Here is a 22,527-nt window from a genome sequence, read left to right as displayed (position 1 = left end):
TGCACCTCTATGGGGTGCGGCAAAAAATCAACAGAGATTTCTTGTAAAAATCCAGCGCCCGCTAATTGAATCTCCCCAACAGCCTCTCCACTAAGTGACGGAAACGATGAGGTGCCTCTTTATGTTATAAGTATGTCGCAAGTTATGTGCAGCAGTTTTTGCTTTAATGTCCCCCAGAGAGTGTAGTGCCTATTTTATCTCATGGAGTCTTACTTTTTCTTCTACACTATAATATGGGCCTTGTGGTCCTTCCGCTTCCTCAAGTCTTCATACTTCATATAACTTTCCTGGCAAAAATGAAAAAATAAACACATAGAGATAAAATAATAGCTCATTACTCAGTTTTTATGAAAACACAATTTTTAGAGATAAAATGTATGAACCATTGTACACTTTTTACCATGTATAATATTAAATAGTTATTATGAAAACAGTATATTTCAAGATGATATATTTAAGTTGCTATAGGTATAATATATTTGTAAAATAATGGTTTCTGATCATCATTAAACTTTTTTACTTCATTGAAGAATATCTAATGGCAGATATTTTCACAGCAGTCTTTAATACACTCATGCATGCAGTCAGTAGGGTTATCAAGGCAATTTTATTATTAACCAGATTGCTAGAAAATTTTAGCTATGAAACCATGGAGTATATTTACTAAACTGCGGGTTTGAAAAAGTGGAGATGTTGCCTATAACAACCAGATTCTAGTTATCATTTATTTAGCACATTCTATAAAATTATAGCTAGAATCTGATTGGTTGCTTTAGGCAACATCTCCACTTTTTCAAACCCGCAGTTAGCTAAATATACTCCATGGTTTCATTGCTAAAATGTTCTAGCAATCTGGTTAATAATAAAATTGCCTTGATAGTCCTACTGACTACATGATTGGATAATTATATAGCAAAACACATATTAGTTTCATACATTTCTCTCATATCCATATTCATACCTTTAGGAAGAGAATTAACATGTCTAATTGCAGGAAATATATATCCTGACTAGCAGCTTCCTGGTCAGTCTATAGTAACCATAACTCAGATTTGTTCTGCAAAATTATAGTATAGTATTCCTGGTAAGTGCTTATTCCTTGCGCTAAATCATTATTTCCTATATACATGGCCTTATAATAAAATGTAGCATTTAGATTGACCTCCTTTGCTCACATGTGCTACCTTGTGATGCATGTGAGTACGATATGGCAGCAGCACCATAGGTAGAGAAAAATGTTTTGAGGTGTGCAGTGGATTTAATGCTAGAATAAGCAGGAGATAACAATAATGCATATATAAGTTGAGCAATAATAGGGACATTTTGATTTGTATGTCATCCAAAGTAAGTAAAGTATGGAAAAGTGTATGGAAACAACATACATAATACCTGAATGTTGTTCAAATGACTGTTTTAGCCTTTATAAGTAATTTTCCAGTAGTACTGTGCTGATTTATTTATAATTATGGATATTAGACCAATCAATTTCCTAAGGCAAATGTTTGTAATAGCATTCAAAAGATTTTGTCAGTGGTGCTAACTAAACATTTATCTATGGTACATTAGGCCATTCCCCTTGTCATACAATCTTGTTGTAACTTCCCCAGAAAACACTTCCCATAGGAGCTAGTTAATATTGCCCACGTTCAAATTATAAGTGATGATGGTCTCTAACTCTTGCCTAAATTTATGTCAAGGAGATGCTTAATCAGATTCCTTAAGTCAATATGAGTCCAGGGGACAGTTTGTGGACCCTCTTGTTCTCTGGGAAACTGTCTTAGAGGGGGAAATAAGTTGTATATCTGATACCTGTCTTTAACCCCTAGTGCAGTGGTTGGCAAACTACGGCCCGCGGGCCAGATCCGGCCCACTTAGAGGTTCTATCTGGCCCGCCAATATTTTAAAAGATTTCATTAAAATATGCATAAAATTATTAAAATATAATTATTTGTTTTTATATTTAAATAAAAAAAATAGATACGAGGAACTTATAGAAATGCAGTCACAGCTTCATTCATCACATTCGTTTTATAAAATGTTTTATTATATATTTCGATATTTGAGATTTTTAATAAATTATATTGGCCCGCCTAAAGTTTTTCTTTTTTATTTGGCCCGCTCCTGAAAAAGTTTGCCCATCACTGCCCTAGTGTGTACGGAAAATATTATCATTCTCTAAATGAGAGGGTCTTCTCACTGGGGCATGAGGAACTATAGGTAATTAAGCCATTGCTCCCTGTACAATGGGGAACCTTGTACTATCACTAGATTTTTGTTATAAGGAGGACACTTTGTGTTATTGTAGAGTCAGGAATAATAACAGTAGAACACAACACTCTTTACAACTCTCTAATACCTTTTTTATGTGTACACTTCTCTCTTATGAGATGACTCTAGACTTCATAGTTTTGACTATTCTTGTCTTTTTTGTAATTTATGTAAATAAGCTTTACTTTTTAGAATCAGAGAGTCCAAACAACTTTTTCTCAATACCCATGTAGAGAATTTTTAATATACACAAAGGTACCTTCTAGGGAAATCTGTGACAGTTGATCCCCTTTTGGCAACTAGTTCCAGTCTTCAAAATACTTGCAAGTGTCTGAACCATACTGTATACACAAGTGGGCAGATGTGCCTGATGGCGGATGGTCTGATGACACATGTCCGGGGCGGGCGTGCCATGACTTAAAGTCTTTGGTCCCATTCAGTACCTCACATATGATCTGGCTGTTGGAGTTCGTTCCAAGAATTGGGACATCGAATGGCTTCATCCCTTATGGCCCTTTCATAGAGAGAAAAAAGATTTTAAATAAGAGTAAAAGCACTTCTCATTGGATCAAGGTTTCCTTCATGAAAACTAGAAGATTCTGTGGCAACAGCAGTGTGCTAGGCACAGTTGAAAGCAACAGCCACTGCTAAATAGCTTATGTTAAACTCCATTACCCTATTTGTGTTTTATGTTACAATTATACTCTTCTTAAATGTTGCCAGATGGGTTCCATAGGTGTAGTTTTCCCCCTCTACTAGATTGGCCACCCTGCTCAAACATCAGCTAGGATAGGCAAAATATTTCAAGTATTCAATTGAATTTATGGCATGGGTGGAAACTGATTTTGACTCTATTTACTGCATTCTGGGTGTACCATCTCTGCAAGACAGCACTGACTAGGGGTCATTACTCCTGTTGAACTGATCTAAGATTGTGCTGGTGATCAGATCTCCAAGTCTCCATGGGTCCTTTTTACTTTGTGTATCCGCCAATAGCAGGAGGACATTGAACTTGGTCCCTGCATTGCTGGTAGAGGAAAGAAAACAGTTTGGTTTAGTGACTGGGACAGCACTCTAAAGGACTGAGACATCATTCCAAGGGAATCAGTGATTTTAGGTAAGGTTATTCATTAAGTGTGCAGTAAACTCCCTGGAATATATTTAGTGTTATTTGTGCTTATTTTCTTACATGTGTATATTATACAATAAAGTCCTTGTTTGACGATTCCAGCTATTAGCTGATTCCAAATTCAAAATGGATTATTCGATATCATCAGTTAACACATATGACTGCCAATGGGCAAGCCAGCTAATCTGAGTGACCAAAGAGCTATCACTACCCCGGTATTCTGAGAGATTCCAGAATTGATTTCACTATTCCTAAATAGTCTTGCAAACTGAGCCACAGGAGATTTGCTTATATCTACAAAGATCACTTTATACCTGTGCATTGTTTCATTATTCTCTTAACTTTCCCTCCCTAATTTTTCTACTTCCTTTATGTGTACATGAATAGACTAATTGCATTTAAATATTAAGTTAACTTGTTTAGATCTACACTCTGAACTCAGTTTTGTAATGATACCCCCCCCTCAAGCCAAATCACATCAACATGCAACACCCCATTTTAACTATATTATGCCCGTTTCACCATGCTGTCACCTTAACCTGTGACAATGACAACTGTGTCTAATACATTTGTAAAACTACTATAAAAGTGGCACAATGTACATTCACATTGTCTGGTCCATTATTAGCCACATCGCTTCACAGTCTTTTGATCAGGTGAGTAACTGTTTGAGTGAAAGGACCAGAGCCCCCCTTTCAAGATATGGGAAAGCTTGGTCTGTTGTCAAGGGCCGGGTAATGCTGCGCTGAAAGCCCAGACTAATGTGGCCCCAGAGTGGCGAACCCAGGGTGCCATAAACCACTAGTGTTATACCTTAAACACGTGATTTTGTTGGCACTTGCAAGTTAGACCACTATCATTTTTATGCACTCGTCTTCCTTTTGCCCTGGCCTTATGGCTGGGCAGGAAAATTTTTATAATAGCCCAGCCATGAGGCTGGAGCCTTAACCACTCAACACTTTTTTATTTTTTCTAATTATTACATTTTATGTATGTCACTGTCACATTTGTATTTTTATCTTTTCACAGATTGTAGGGGTGCAGCTAGACCCTTATGGGCTCTGTATCCCCAAAGACCATGGGGAGGATGTGTGGCCTTTAGGTTATGGCCCCCCTGAACCCTATCATTACCTATCCTTCCAGGGGTGGGCCAGTTGTCATGACTTGGGTGAAGCTTCGGCAGATCCCAGAGGCAAAAGGGCCAGTCTAGCCTTGGAGAAGGGGGTCTGAAGACCCTTGCCCCCTAAGGGACCTTTTGGTTCCGGGGGTCGGGGACTAGGGCCCTTCCTTTTTAGAGGAGGAACATGTACTGCACCCTTGTTTTTACACTTTTTTTTAGAGCACTTGGGCACGAAAGCATTGTTCCTGGGCTTTCAATAATAAAAAAAAAATAGCCAGATTGCACTGACAATTTTAAATTAGGATCCTCTTCCACTTGATCTTTTTTTCCCAATATTATATCCCTACTCCAACTCTTCTTGGCCCTGCTAGTTACCTACCCCTAGTTACACCTCTGTCTGACTCTGATGCATTTTCACCTTAAAAAATAAATTAAATTGCAGCGCATGCACTAGTTTTTAACCATTTCTTGGAAAGAAAATAAATTCTGAAGGCCATGTAGATAGCTTCAATAAATGAACAGTAGCCACTGTGACATAGATTAAGTAAAACCAAATGAGCTTTGATTGCTGCAACTTCCTAACAGCTCATGATTTAAGACTATTTAATGCATCTCAGCCTCCCCTTCCAGCCATGTGAGTCAACTCTACAGATCAAGTAAAAAACAACTCATAAAAGCCAAGTGCTGTAAAACTTTAAAGCAATTATCTTGTAGGAAGATTGTAAAGCAGAAAGGCTTCTTACAGCATAAACATTGTAATTCACCCACATATTTTGCAGCACATTTAGGTTTAATCTGACCTTGAAGATCTTTTTTTTTGTTTGTTTTTTGAACTTTTATTGGAATACTAGAACCATAGTTACTGCTTAGCCCTTTGTACGGCGGCTATAAATTACACTGATGTCATATGTTTGCAGGATGTAACAGAGATTGAGGGTCCAGACATTGCTGTTAGGATAACTAACCTTCTCTCTCTTCGTGCACAACTTGTTATTATAGCCTCTACCCTTTAAGCTATGGATCTTCCTAATCTTTATTCGCTGCCTCATGTGACTGTTTAATAAAAGGTTAACAGGTTACATTGTAAAATACACAGAATTTCCTCAGTGATGTACTAACTGGTGTTGACTTTTTTCGGTTAGAAATAGCTACGCAGAATGGATTGCAGGGTATATTTATGTAGCTGTATATATGAAATTAGGTATACGTTTACAAACCAAACCTGCTGCAAATCACTATTTATGAGCTGTATAGATAGATATACGGGACCAAGCAGGAGTTTGAGCTCTACTGAATGGACAAATTGTGTGCCTTATGAGAAGCATTTCCTTGCTAATACTGGCCAAGAGCAAGATGCACCTAACACATAGTAGCCAACATTGGCATTTTGTGTCCCGGGAGGTCCGGGGGGCAGGTGGGTGTGTGGGGGCGGGGCTCAAAGAATCGCTCCATTAGCCCCACCCCCAAAGTTGTCACCACCCTTTTCGGCCAATAAAATTAGGGGGCGGGGCCATAATGACGCACCTATGAGACCAATAAGCCCCGCCCCCTCCATTTACTTTTCCACAGCCGCTTGGGAATCGGGAGAATTGCCCTCTCTCCCGGGAGTCTGGGAGACTGACCCAGATTTCAGGAGTCTCACGGATATTCCGGGAGAGTTGGCCAGTATGACCTAACACAAGAGATTCACAACAATAAGTTTTTCTTTTATGAAGCAGAGTATATAAATGAGTATTAAGAGGTGGAGATTATGTATATTTGAAAGTATATTTAACTTAATGGGAGATACCACTTCTCTTTTCTGACCTCCAACTGAGCCTAATCCACTGCATTTGTAACCAGAACAAAGTGTAAATACTTTATATAGTATTTGTATTTAAAGAAATCACAGTGGGTGCTAATATTTTTCATGCCAGGGACAATTTTAAGGCTGGGTACACACTACAGAAAATTTCTCCCAATGCGATATCGTTAACGAATTTACAAATGGCTAAAAAAAAAAAGAGATCCTGATCAGCATGCTGATTCACATGTACACACTAAACACGTTTTACATGATTTACCCTCAGATTTGTGCTCTTTATCTGTCATAACCAACGGCTGAAAAGATGGTGACTCTGCACACTCCATAGAGATCTATGGTCGTGTTTGCATACACACTGCAGAATTGGAATGACATAGTTCCCTTGTGGAACAGGATTTTTAGTTTGGTTTAAAAACGAAATCAAACTTCATGTATACTAGTTTAGGAGGTTTGAAGTGTAAATGTGCAACTGCTATTTTATAGATGCACCTCAGTACTTGCAGGTGTGCCATTATTTTATTTATGACCTACTGTTGTGTTCCTTACCCACTATGTACCCTTCCTTCCCCTCCCCTTCAACTGCATTTCTCTCCCTACCCTCTTTTTTTTGTACCCTTAATTGACATTTTTGCAAAACTTTATTAAATTTCATGTTTTCAATATTTCTTTACTTATGCCCAGCTGAGTTAATCTATTTTCCTGGATCAGTAACTGTCCCATCTCTTTCTACAGACAGAAATCCTGAAAACATGATCTTTTGGTAGCTCTTGAGGACTGGGTCTGAGCACTAGAAGAATCAGAGGCAGTCAACTTCATTAATAAAGTGAATTAAAGGGCTAAATTATAAAGAGAAGATAGAATAACTTTATTTACTTTGCAAGAAGAGGCACCGTATTGGTGGCCTAATTAACAGCATAGAAATTGGTTAAGCTGTGAATTTCCTTACATAACATGGTGATAAAAAAAAAATCACCATTCTCCTTCCTAAAACATTTTGTTCTTCCCATAATACTCGTCCACAAAAGATGGATATATCCGTAGGAGTTAGGTTACATGGACGATGCGATTGTCAAATCTCCTGTGATTTCAAAAGAGTAATCAGCTTTAAATGGGAGCAACTTTCCACTCGTGTTGGAATGCTTATTTCAATGTTGTATGTGCTTTATGTATTATAGTTATAATTAAATTTCAATAATTATACTGTCCCATTTCTAAGCTGCCAGATTCTGTTGTAAGAAAGTATTGAAAATCACCATCTTTCCTTCTCCATTCATTCCTGTCTAGAAAGCTGGAAAATTATTTTGGTTAATTTGAGATGTTAAATAATTAAACATTGCCTGATATTATCAACAGTTTGTATTTTGTTTTATTTCTTTGAGTCTCCAAATTGTTAGTCAAAATAATGGTACTGGAATGAGAAGTGAATCAGTACTGTTTGCTTATCTCTAATAAAGTCCTTTAACTTATTGTTTCCCATTATTATTATTATTATTATTATTATTATTATTATTATTATTATTATTACTATTACTATTATTATTATTATTATTGTTATTAATAATAAAATGTATTTATATAGTATCAGCATATCACTTAATGTTTTACAGATGGGAACAGCAGAGTAATAAATTGAGACTGGATATTACAGACAGAGAAGTAAGAACACCCTGCTCATGAGCTTATGATCTATAGGACATATTGCATATTGGTCTAACCAGAATGCAAGGGTAAGAAGTGCTTAGTGTACTATAGGACCCAGTCACTCAGCAATGTTGTCCAGGGAGTCAGAGGCACTTTTGTGTACAGTTGACTTGCGTAAAAGGGGGTAGGCAAGCGCAAGCTCAGAATAGTAAGGGTGTGTGCCCGTAACTGAAACACAATAAGACTAAAAGAACTAAGAGAAATGGTGGTAGCATAAGTCTCTTTGCATCCTTTAAATTATGAAATATTGTACAGGTACTAAAAAAATGTAAAAAACAACGCTAAATGAAAGCAAGGGCTTCCATGTGTTAATGTGTTAATTAAGAAAATAACATCCCAGCATGGCCAGAGCCATGTAAAAAAATGTTGACTGCCCTGTTTGCCCATAATTATTACTGGAATGGCTGTAAAGGGAGACCTCAGTTGGAAAGGGGTGGTCACTGTGGTGTGTTTAGCAGGGATGTGACAGACCAAGCCAGCTCAACTTGCTAATGTTTCATGGACAGCAGTGTAAATGGTGAAGCCATCAAGGAGAGAAAAACAAAAGAACAACAGTGGGATTGTGTTATCAATGAGTAAATTCTAAATTTAAAGTAAAATAGGCAAGCAGATACACATGAATTGACTATGGAACTAGCAGACAGTTTCATCAACTATGGGCTATCAGTGCTGCATAGAGCCCAGGCAATGGACTGCAAAGCAGTGGAGGAAGGTGATATGGTCAGATGAACAATGAAATGTTCTGGTGCTTATGTGATGTTGTGGGGTACACTTCGTTGGCATGGTTTGGGTACAGTCATTCTCTTAGAAGCTAAGGTAAATCTAATCACTACTTGTACTGACTGATCACCTTCATCCCATGCTGTAGCATTTCTTTCTTAATGAGTGCCTGTTCTTCAGGAAGACAATGCCCAGGGTCTGGCTGACAAAATTTAGCGTGAGAGGCAAATGCACATCACTGCACAAGAGCAGCGTTTTAGGAACAGAACTGAGGGACTGATTTTTCAAACAGCAAAAAGCCCTTTTGCTGGAAAAAAACTATGTTATATCAGCAAGGGACTTGTATTCACTTTGCCTTACATATTACTGCAGATAGTGACTCCAGTTGTGGGAGCCTCAAGCATCAAAGCGGTATAACCTGTTCTGATAACACCACGCTCAATTACATAAAAAAATACTTTATTCTTAGAATAATTCATTGTTTTTAATGCAGTATTGTTTTAATTATCTAACTTTTTTTTTTTGTTTTACAAAGGAAAGATACATGATCTTATTATATATGGATGTCCCCGAAGCTCATCAGCACTGCACCGCTGCTTCCACTTGAACCATTGATTTCAAATTCCCCACTGTTGATCTCAAATTATATATTAGGTATATTTTAAATAGTCTGCACCTGAAATACTTTTAATCCTAAAAAATAAAAACAATTATACATTTATAATAATAGTAATAAATACAAATACTGTACTTAGCTAAGTCAAAGTTACTATAATTCTTTTTCTTTCTCTCTCTTATTACCATTCTAGTGTGGGTAGGAGGGGTATTTCAAACTGATGCCACATCTCTCCTTATACAGAAGTGAAATAGGAACATCTAATGAGGTAGCAGACATGGTCAAATGAAGCTCAATACCTATAACAGTAGAAGTGATCAGTGTTCTATCTGGCACCTCCGCTGTTACAATCACACTGCTGGCCTTCCATCTCCTACTTTGACGGTTGTCATGTTGGCGATTGGGTTCCAGTGGATGCCATCATTTGGATCTTTCACTTCTGCTATAATGTACATATACAACCAATTACAGTGGATTACTTTGAAGATATGAATATTATGTGTGTGTGGGGTGGGGGGGGCAGCTGCAGAAGTTTTTCTTGCTAATTACAATAAGCATAATACCATTTCTGATGGACACAAGTAATTGCTTAAACATGTTTTGACTAATACAAAGCAACATCAGCTGGGCTTAGCAGGTCTATCTAAACACTATAAACAGGTCCTGACCAAGGGTAAGTGCAAGAATGCAGAGGGGTGAATAATAAGTATGTGGGAAGTATAAAATAATAAATGAATATATATAAATATAAAAATATATATACATGTATATTTTAAACTCATCTAAACTTCCCAGGGAGAGTCAACCTCAGCGTGACGTAACTTTGCAGTGTTAATTATTTGGTAATAACACTGGTAAATAATGGGTATTCCACTCCGAGATTTTAATTATTAAAAGGTAACACTGAATCTGCTATCTACAAGGAGATATTCTTTTGGCTGAGAGCAAGGGTGAAATTAAGTTACAACAAGGGCTGGTGATACAATTGAATACATTTGTTGATAATCAATAAACCAGTCAATCAGAGCAGGGTTGCAGCAGGACAAGGGTTACTTGTCTTCTTAACAGTTTATGTTACAATTCACATGATATGTCATTACAAGTTTTAATATTTCGCTACTAGGATAATTTTATTAATGTACTAATAAAGATTTATCTAAAGATTTTAACTACGAAGTCAATACACATTTATATTTTTCTAAACTCATTTCAAGAGTGCCACATAAGATCATCCTTTTCTTTCCTCTCAATCTGTATAAATGATGTATTTGTTGATCGGGTGCACCCTTCCTCTATTAGTATCTCTTATATAATTAAGAATGAGAGAAATACGTATTTTGAGGAGGTAACAAATGGGATGCTTGGTGCAGTCTTCTTTTTCCTTTTGATACATGAGATATATGTGCACATAAGAGGCATATTTCTACGCATAAATGGGATCTCTGTTCAAATTCCAATATGCATTATAGCCTCATGTTGTAGTTAGATTATAGTCTCTGCAATGGTAGCGGCTAGCGCAGGCTAGTGAGGAACCTGACTAAGAATTTGCACCAAGTCCCAGGAGCCAGGGCCCTGTTTGTAAAGTTTTATAAACATTTAGCAAGGCTTCATTCATTGTATTTAATTGAATGATTTCAAATTGGGTTTTTTTTCTCAATGGCACAGTATAGAAGGACATAAGACAGCACAAAGTAACATTAAATATTTAGTGCCACTGGCTGTCATAGTACATTATATTGCATTAAACAAATATATAATGGGACACATTATAAGGAAACAACAAATGCTTTCTGCCAGTACTTATTAGGTAGTACTGGTACTTGGGCAGCACGCTGGTGTAGTGGTTAGTACTTCTGCCTTACAGCACTGGGGTCATAAGTTCAATTCCCAACCATGGCCTTATATGTAAGGAGTTTGTATGTTCTCCCTGTGTTTGCATGGGTTTACTCCAGGTGCTCCGGTTTCCTCCCACACTCCAAAAACATACTGGTAGGTTAATTGGCTGCTAACAAATTGACCCTAATCTGTCTGTCTGTGTGTGTGTGTGTGTATTAGGGAATTTAGACTATAAGCCCCAATGGGGCAGGGACTGGTGTGAGCGAGTTCTCTGTACAGTGCTGCGGAATTAGTGGCGCTATATAAATAAATGGTGATGATGGTAGAGGCTGAAAGCTGCACCCTCCTGCCCTCACTCTAAATTTCCTATCATACAGTTATCTGCCAACTCAAGTTCTTACTACACCCCCAACCTCAGCATCCTAAAAAAAAAAGTTGTTTTTATTTAGTTAATTTTTTTATTTTCTCTCTCTTATCTTTCTTGGACACTTTATTAGCTCTTCCCAACCTCCCACCTATTTTGTATTTTATTCCTCACACTTACGCTCAAATATATATAATTCATTTCTCAAAATTTTACTGTATTCTCCACAAACTACTTTATGCTTAGTTATCAGCTTATATTTTGTTGTTCCAAAGCATTTCAAGTTGCATGTATATTCCTTTATTTCTCCCAACAGATTTTAGCTTTACAATAATGGCCACCAGTTGGACAAACCTGATCAAGCACAACAAAACTCTGTAAAAAATAATGTCTTATTTGACAGGAAATTTGAACTGGAATGGGATTTAGCAATATTGTGATGTAATAACTTGAACAGCAGCACAGTGCCAGGGAGCTGCTTCAAAGGCTAATAAGTGATGCATAAAAAGGGACATCCACTGCAACTGGAGAAAAGACGGTTTTGTAGAGAGTGACAGATGAACACTACCATTAGCTACATATTTAATCCTCCATGAGTCATTTCCTGAAATGGTTATAAACATCATATGGGCAGTAACCTACAAGAGCCAATCACATGCCTGTTTTTATTAGGTTAACTTACATTAGAACTATCAAACTTAACTGCTAATTGATTGCCCAGGGTTACTGTATATTTGCACACATGTTATTAAATGACCCCCTATGTTGCATTAATAGCTATCTGCACAATCTAATTCTTTAAAAACTATAACTTTCACACTTTCATGGTGCATTTGGAAAAGGCCAGAACACCTTTTTGTTAGCTGTCTTCATCATCTCTCACATATGCCAATGGGCATACTGTAGATCAAGCTGTAGCCAATCAGTTCATCAGACTGTTTACAGTAGCCTAGTGTGTTTTAGGAGATGAGTGTGCTGATTTTTTGGGAGACAATGACCTATCCACTCATGGATTGTGTAAAAGAACATAGTCAGTCAGTGTAAGAAGCAAGGTTATCAGAGAGCAGTAATGCAAGGCTCCATTCAGATGGGTGGATGGAATACTCTCCAATGAAGTCTCAAGGCACATTATGCAATACATACTAAACCATTTAAGAAGATAGCTTAGTAAGTACCAAACATGTAATTTTTGACGACATTATATTTATAATATGTTTGATATATATATATTTATATATATATATATACATATATATATATATATATATATATATATATATAAAAATAACTATATATATATAACTATATATATATATATATATATATATATATATATATATAATTTATATTTATATATAAATACATTTTCTGGTATCAAACCAAGCTGTATTTTAAAAAAAATGGGTTGCTAATCACCAATTAAGGTTTACTTGCTGCTAATGTGTGAAGCTCTTTCCATGGTATAACAAATGCTCTCCGCCAAGGAATAAATTGCAGCATATCACCTTCCGAATTAAGTCGCCAATTATTTACTTTCCGGTCCATACAGATGTCCTGAGTTTACCTAATAGTGAATACTGAACACAGTTTAGACTATACTTCCCAGTGTCTCATTTGTGCTGTATTTATACTTTATTACTGTTTGTGATATATGTGTGTGATTAGTTTGTTTTTCTATTTCTTGACATTCTAGACAGGCTCAGATCTTAAGGAGACCCAATTAGTAACAGTTTCCAGTCAAGTATGTCTTTTAAATACAGTAAAACTTGTTTTAGAAGCTACCACAACGTGTGTTTAAAGAGCAGAAGCAATTTCAGTGGAATCAAAGGCTGTGTTTTTTTCAACACAAAAGCACGCTCACTCTTATTGTTTATGTACTTAATAAAGAGCAAATAATTATAGCACTCTAGTGATATATGTAAAAGAAGCCTCCGTCACAATGGACTCTCCCCCCCCCATCAAAAAAAATCTTTCCTGAAATCTCTGAAGCATGGAATCACTGTTGGAAATACCACGAGATTATGTGCATTTAAAAACTGCCCTACACTTCAACACTCTCAAATATACAATTCAGAAACAAAATAGAAAAAGAGAGAATATGTCAAAGGGGATTTTCCTCAAATCTATATAGTATTTAGTATTTGCATACTCTTTAATAATTAAAGGAATATTACATATAGCAAGTGATCACATGAAAAAGATCACTCTTTGTCTTTTATAGATGTCTGTTAGATTCCAACATACACTATTATAAGAGAGAGGCAGGTGTGCTAAAATATATTGCTATCTTGGTGGTCCCATACACATTAGTGTGTCTTTCAATTTTTTTTTACCATGGCACACTTATATATAAGTGCATATTTGCCATAGGTAAGATGTGCCAATACAAACAAAGCCAACCAGGTCAAATACATTTGGATGATGTGCTTTAATTGGTTCAGTTTGACTAGTTTGCATTTATTCTGCAACAGGTTACATTCTGAGCTCCTTCTTGGATTTAGCAAATCCAATGAAGTTCATCTTTGCCACATGACCCGAGTATGTACCACTGGAACACATACAAAAAGACTACTGAGACAAACATAAGAATAGGTATAGATGTATAATCAAAAATGTTCCATGTCTGTGTTCATGCTGTGGTATTCTGTCTGGGTGTGAACCCAGGACTTCTGTACCTGCTCATTAATCTCTAGGCCCGGGTTGTCTGTAAATGTGGCCCAGCAGGAGTTTTGGTTGTGGCAAGGGGGCAGCGCTGTTAATGAAAAAAAAAATCCTGCAAAAAAGAAAAAGATAAGAAAATACTTACCTTGGGGTCACGCGGTCCCTCCCTGGTCTCCTCCTTTCGTGCGGCGCTCGCAGTGAATGTCGGGCATGACGTCATCACGTCCAACATCCATTTAGGAGCACAGCACATAGGAGTCACCCGTGCGAACTATCAGCAGCCGTGAAACGGAAAAAACAAGAGAAGAGGATCAGAGAACAAGCCGATTAAAAGGTAAGTTAAGGGTTTTTTTTTTGTTTTTTTGACAAGTGCATAAACTCACCTGGTCCTGGAGCATCACGGACCTTATCTTCCTGTCTTAATGACTGCTGTATTGAAGCCCTTCATAAAATGTTGTAACAATATCACTTGATGTTTGACAGCAGCCATTAGCATGTCATTGAAGCACTGAGCATTAACAAGGAGCATTAGCAATGTTTTCTATGTTTTTTTGGATGATCAGCTATCATTAGTGCTAGTGTATTTTATGTGCGGCCCAAAACAACTTATCGCCTTCCAATGTGGCCCAGGGAAGCTAAAAGGTTGGACACCCCTGCTCTAGGCTATTGGAGTAGGTGATTTTGTATATCTCCCTACTCCTGGTCTTATGTTCTGTGTGTAGTTTTTATAGGGTGCATCCCTCGTCTACTTACCTAGGACAACTGCATCTAATTTCCAGCATCCTCCAGGTTTATAAGCTGGAGTATTTTATGACCTGTCCCTGTGCCCGGCCCTGCTTTGCAGCATTGGAACTGAACCTTTTGCATCCTTGTCTTTGGCTGTGTAAACATCACAGAGAATTTCTCCCGATGCATTATAGTTAACGATTTTACCAACGACTGAAAAAAAAGTCGCAATCAGCATGTGTACACACTAAACATGTTTTACAAGATTTAAATTGAGATCTGTGCTCTTCATCTATCATAACCATCGGCTGATCAGTTTGTGACTCTGCACCCGCCATAGAACTCTATAGATACTGCTGGTCGTGAGTGTATACACACTATAGAATTGGAACACCCTTATTCCATTGTTCAATGAGATTTTCAGTCTGGTGTAAAAATCCAATCAAAAGATATGATATGCTTTGGAACGATAATCATTCACCGTGGGAGTATACACACAAATACGATATCAAATCAAACGGTTGCTTATCGTGTGATTTGCCTGATAACCAGCTGAAACCCCTATAGTGTGTACCCAGCCTTATCCTCAGTATCATGAATTGTCTTTGTCTGTAGCCTGGGGCCTTCCATCTTATTCTTAGTCTGTTTTCTACGTTCTGTTCCCCATGTACCATTATTTACTCTGTATATATCTTGTTTCTGATTTTGGTGCTACTTGCCCTTGTTTCTATGTCCTGATTGTCCTCCTCAGTTTTCCCAACATTAGTTCCTGTGTTCTTTCTGCTATCCCAAGTCCTCAGGAAATCCAAATATCTGGGATCTCCTCTGTGATGAAAGGCTGCTGTTATAGGCTTAAGAGAATACTGATACTGGGAATTTGGTTGTCCTATAGTGACTTGAATGACAGACCATTTCCCTTTTTTGTGGTATTTCTGTTTCAGTCTTGTCTTTCAGTCTTCAGTCTTTGTTGTGTCTGTGCCCTTTTATGTTTGCATTTGACTTATGGAAGTTACCCCTGCTTATTTTGGTAACACTGTGATATGCGACTACCAGCTCTGGACTCCTGACCCTGTGATGTCTGGCTTTGATTACTGTATCTGTCTTACTATGTACATAAGTGCCCTCTTTACATCATCTCCCAACCTACCATACCTATCCATTTGTGTTATTTTCAGCCCTAGGAATCCATTCTACCATTGTTACTGATCAGACACCCCATTTTAATCATTACATGCTCAGCTTCTACAACACTTCAGTGGATGAAATGAAGGCTACAGATATAAAGGTAGAGCAATGGGGAAACAACTACAGTGCCTGCATGCAAGTTCTGGAAGTGCTGCTTGAAATCTTGACAGTTCTTTTATACTTTGCCAACAAACTATTATGTATCTCAAAATAGAAAATCCTAAAAATTACACTACCCTGTAAAACAGTGATTCCCAAAATTCTGCAGTTTGCGGCACCCTTAGAGTCTCCAAATTTTTTCAAGGCACCCCTCCAAAATAATTATTGAGCAGTCCTGTTTTAGAAGTAGTTGGGTCAAAAAATTGTAATAAGTATTTAGGTCAGGACAGAAATACTCATTTAGTTGTATGCAAAAATGCCCCCTCTGCATCCAGACACACTGCCCTCTCTCACACTGCCCCCTCTGCCCTCTGTCATGCTGTCCCCCCTCCTCTGCTCTCTGTCACGCTGTCCCCCCTCCACTGTTCCTCTCACGCTGTGTCCCCCTCCACTGCCCCTCTCACGCTGTGTCCCCCTCCACTGCCCCTCTCACGCTGTGTCTCCCTCCACTGCCCCTCTCACACTGTGTCCCCCTCCACTGCCCCTCTCACGTTGTGTCCCCCTCCACTGCCCCTCTCACGCTGTGTCCCTCCTCTGCCCCCCTCCACTGCCCTCTCACGCTGTGTTCCCCTCCACTGTCCCCCTCACGCTGTGTCCCCCTCCACTGCCCCTCTCACGCTGTGTCCCCCTCCACTGCCCCTCTCACACTGTGTCACCCTCCACTGTCCCCCTTCACTGCCCCTCTCACGCTGTGTCCCCCTCCACTGCCCCTCTCACGCAGTGTCCCTCCTCTGCCCCACTGTCACCCTCCTCTGCACCGCTGTCACTCTCACTCTGCACCGCAGTCACCCTCTGCTGCACTGCTGTCACTCTCACTCTGCCCTGCTGTCACCCTCCGCTGCCCCGCTGTCACTCTCACTCTGCCCCGCTGTCACTCTCACTCTGCCCCACTGTCACCCTCCTCTGCACCGCTGTCACTCTCACTCTGCACCGCAGTCACCCTCTGCTGCACCGCTGTCACTTTCACTCTGCACCGCAGTCACCCTCTGCTGCACCGCTGTCACTCTCACTCTGCCCCGCTGTCACCCTCACTCTGCCCCACTGTCATCCTCCGCAGCCACAATCCCTGTCACTCTCACTCTGCCCCGCTGTCACCCTCCGCTGCCATGATCCCTGTCACTCTCACTCTGGCCCGCTGTCACTCTCACTCTGCCCCGCTGTCACCCTCCGCAGCCACGATCCCTGTCACTCTCACTCTGCCCCGCTGTCACTCACTCTGCCCTGCTGTCACCCTCCGCTGCCACAATCCCTGTCCCTCCTCTGCCGCGGGCCAGACAAAAAAAAAAGAACACAGAAACTTACTAATCCGCCGGGTGCCGGGACCCAAAAGGCTGCTGGGTCCCGGCGCCTGGCGGATTGGTAAATTTCTGTGTTCTTTTTTTTTTTTCTATGTCTGGCCCGCGGCACCCCAGTGACAGCGCCGCGGCACCCCTGGGGGCCGCGGCGCACACTTTGGGAACCGCCGCTGTAAAAGATGGGCCACTGCAAGGGAATCAAGGGTGTTAGAAATGCTTGTGCAACAACTTTATATTTTTTATGCAAACTTTATGGATTTTTTTTATAACAGAGGAAATGGAGACAAATAAAAGAATGTAAGTGAATAATATAAAACAGTATACAAACAGAATATAAACCATATTTAACACATACATTGAAGTTGTAATCATTTCATTATTTGGTACTTTTGCTATGCTCAAAGTGATTGAAATGTGAGCACGGTGGTTTAGTGGTTAGCACTTCTGTCTCACAGAGCTGGACCATGAGTTTGATTCCTGACCATGACCTCATCTGTATGGAATTTGTATGTTCTCCACGTATTAGCGTGGGTTTTCTCCGAGTGCTCCAGTTTTCTCCCACACTGCAAAAACATACTAGACGGTTAATTGGCTGCTATCAAGTTGACCCTAGTCTCTCTCTCTCTGTCTGTGTGTGTGTATGTTAGGGAATTTAGACTGTAAGCACCAATGGAGCAGGAACTGATATGAGTGAGTGAGCTCTCTGTGCAGCTCTGCGGAATTAGTGGTGCTATATAAATAGATGATGATTATGATAAAGATGTCTGATTTCCTGGATTAAAGTAGGAGAGTGCACCAACCACGGCGCAGAAAAGGTGAAGCTCTTCACCTGCAATAAGAGAGATTTCTAACGCCTGTAATCCTCCATGCCTGCCTCTAAAGCTTCATTGTAGCTTAGCTGATTCTGCCATGGTCTTCATGATAAAGTCTTCTTTTGGTACCCAAGTCGAGGCACCACCTTAGTTAATCAATAGTGCTGGTTCACAAGTACTGAACAATTTGTTTGTGGAATAGAATTTAGTTTTATAAATGTTTATAGGAGAAACATTACAAGAATAAAAACATGTACATGGATTAGGATACTGTGCACAAAACAGTTCTATATGTTTAATATGGATTTGTTGCATAATTTAATTTACTGAGCTGTGAAAATCATAACAATGGGGTGATTCACTAAAACAAATCATGATTTGGATCAGAGGAGATTTACTCATCTAAATAGAGAATTGCACCTAGTTCACCTTAGTATGGATATAGTATCCCACATTCTTTGTAGTACCTATTAGGGTTGTACAAAATTCAGCCTAAAATGTACAAATTGCTGCAAATTTGGCTACACTATTGTTTTGCAAATAGGGAAAGAAATTGTTCCCCTTCCCGGTTTAAAGTAAAAAGAAAACAGAAAACAGGCAGTATGCCCCCTCCCCAAATGCTTAACTTTCCTTAGCGCTAGAAAGCCTGGGCTGGTTTCCACTATAACAAGAATACTTTAAGTGTGGGATCCCCCTGCCATAATGAAAACAAGCCTCTGTTTGGTCAGTGCAGGGCTGGTGCCTTTATAGAGGTGGCACAAAAAATATAATGCCACTTAGAGTGGGTCCAGTATGAAGGAAAGGGCCCTCTAAAAAACAAAAATCATGTGCGCACAATTTTAAAAACAAACTTTAATTTAATAAAAGTAATATTCTCAGTTACTGCTATATTAATGTTTTCTTTGGTGAATGGTAGTGTTTTATTCTTTACTCCTATCTTGCAGTATAACAGTCTCTTCCACTTCAGGACACTGTGGGTCAATGTTGGAAAAAGTAGTTCCTGCACTCTCAGGTTTGATAACAGAAGAACAGATGTTATGCAGATAGAGCATGTGAAATGCTGCACAGTTACAACTGATTAAAATCATGGGACCCTAGTCATCTTGATTGGTCAAATACAAGGGCTGGCTGGGCTGTGGGGCAGGGGGTTATCTGGCCTATGGACCAGTCCCATAGTGGTATGCCGTGTGCTGGGTTACTGGGCCACCTGCATTTTTTTACCTTTAAAATAGGCTGCTGAGTTGAGTCTTGCCCCTCAGGATAAAATTTGGCAGCCCTCCCGTTTACAAATACATTATAAAGCAGTATTTCTTACATTCATCATCATCATCACCATTTATTTATATAGCACCACTGATTCCGCAGCACTGTGCAGAGAACTCATTCACATCACTCCCTGCCCCATTGGAGCTTACAGTCTAAATTTCCTAACATACACACACACACACAGACAGAGAGACAGACTAGGGTCAATTTTGATAGCAGCCAATTAACCTACCAGTATGTTTTTGGAGTGTGGGAGGAAACCGGAGCACCTGGAGGAAACCCACACAAACACAGGGAGAACATACAAACTCCACACAGATAAGACTATGGTCGGGAATTGAACTCATGACCCCAGCGCTGTGAGACAGAGGTGCTAACCACTAGGCCACTGTGCTGCTTACATTGTCTTGCATTTTACTTTAGGAACTCATGACAGTAGAAAAATATATTATTGCACATTGTTGTTTTCCTGCTGAAATTACTTGGTAGTATATCACTGGGTTTAAGATCTAAAATTCATAAGCGGTGAGGCTGTCACTTTGTCTTTCTTCTTGTCTGTAGCTTTAGAGTAACTGATCTCATTTTCCTCAAACTCCACTTGTAATATCTGGTTGGTCCTGATATTCAAGACTGTATATATATTCACTTCCTTACTGACACGCAACCTTCATTCTGCACTCCCTTAGGCCCATTAAAGTGTTTTCAGACGATTATCTGGCCAATCACACGATAACCAAGTGTCTGGCCCAATATCACATTAGTGTGTACGCTGTAACGATGGGCGATTATCATCATCAACATTTATTTATATAGCGTCAGCAGATTCCGTATCGCTTTACAATTGGGAACAAACAGTAATAAAACAATACTGGGTAATACATACATACGTAGAGGTAAGAGGGCCCTGCTCGCAAACTTACAATCTATGGGACAATGGTTTGATACGCAAGGGTAAGTGCTACACGATTATTGTCCCAAAGCACTTTGTATCGTTCCATTTGAGTTTTAAACCAGACTAAAAATGTCATACCAATTCTACAGTGTGTATGCACTCAGGACCCGCATTGTCCATAGATCTCTATAGTGTGTGCAGAGTAATTTTTCAGACGATGGTTATGACAGATGAAGAGCTCAGATCTGAAGGTAAATTGTGTAAAATCTATTTATGTGTGAATGAATCGGCATGCTGAACGGGATTTTTTTTTAAATCGTTGGTAAAATCGATAAAGGATATCACATCGGGAGAAATTTTGCATCTTGTGTACCCAGCCTTACCCTTCTATTCTGATTACCTCTTAACAATTAAGGTACAGATAAATATTGTCTCACAGGTACCTTTTGTAGGGAGCTTCTATACTCTTAGATTCAACTTACTGTACATACAGATTGGGTTAGTGAAGCTCTACACTAGACCTACCTAATAACCGCCACCTGCCTGATTCATATTTTGTCTTATCTCTATTGATCTCTGTAACTTTGTTGGCTTGTGTCTGTCTTAGAACCCACTGCTCTTGACTCAGTTCCTCTAAACTTGGGAGCATCTCTCAATCTTGCATTTCTTTGTCTCAACAAACTTGAATCCCACTCTGTTGATTGCAAAATTCTCGATTCCTCCCACACTCAGCAACACACACCCTGATTCCTCTGTCGGTGTTACATTAAATGTAAAAAAATTCCAATTTCCTTTTTTCGTTCTTGATCTGACATAGTCTAAATGTAATCTAAGAACTGAAAAGTCCCCATAAAAATGACTAACCTGCACCATAGACTGACAAAGAAAGAATTGTTAGAGAAAGGCAAAATTCTAGCAGAATTTCTAAAATTTAATTTATCCTTCTCTACCCATCTTGTGCACTACTGATCAAAGTGGTTATATTTGTGAAGTTAGTTGGCACATAGTGCAAGTAAGTTGATGAAGTAAACAGAAATCAAATTAATTTAAACTGCACTTTTCAAATGATATACATATATTTTCACTCTTTACATAACACATCCACTTGAAGGTTTATGCCGTTTGTGCTATTCACTATCAGCGTGGAAGCACATGACAATAGTTATTGATGGGGCTTGGATCAGAATTGTATTTTAGCAAAGTTATAACAAAAGGCTGAAGCCTACAGAACAACTTTACAAATAAATTCATTAACTGCACATATATTTAAAAGTGAACTACAAAGAAATTGGGTTGAGATTTATTTAATACAATTGTTTGAAAAATTCTGCAGAGATACAATCTTCTGATAAAAATGATCAAAACCACTAGACTAGTGTTACGAAATGGGTACTTCTATGGTACATTTCTTATGGACTGAATGCAGATCTTTTATTGAATTCCCTTAATGACTGTTACTCTGCTGAGGCTGGGAGATCTTTCAAACTATGTTGAGCTGTTACTGCAATGTAGAAGTGAAGAGAAGAATAATAGTTTCAGTCCCATGACCTTTCGCTGAGACCACTAATGACAAACTGTGCATCTCTTTTGCATTTTAGGGGGCTGATTCAATTCAGCCGCGTTATTCTAGGATCAATGCGGCCTGCGCACAATTACCGTTACTACGGTAAAAGTGCGCAGTATTACCGTTAGTATGGTAATTTTAACTCTGATTTTTGCTCCAGGTAAAAATTACTGTATTAAAGGTGATAGTATTAGGCCGCGTTATTCCTAGACAAAACTAGCCAAATTGAATTGGTCCCTAGGTATGCTACTTTTACACAATTCGAAAGGTCACTAATCACAGAGTAACAGAAACTACAGGAATTCATGTGTGTTCATATATGAGGTTATGGTGGGGCTCTTCCAGCAGAATATTTTTTTGCAGATGAAAGACTGCTTACAGTGAGGGGATGTCTAACATTAAAATGAAA

This window comes from Mixophyes fleayi, chromosome 4 (assembly GCF_038048845.1).
Source record: "Mixophyes fleayi isolate aMixFle1 chromosome 4, aMixFle1.hap1, whole genome shotgun sequence".
NCBI classification, from domain to species: domain Eukaryota; kingdom Metazoa; phylum Chordata; class Amphibia; order Anura; family Limnodynastidae; genus Mixophyes; species Mixophyes fleayi.
Note: the sequence above shows the minus strand (reverse complement) of the source record.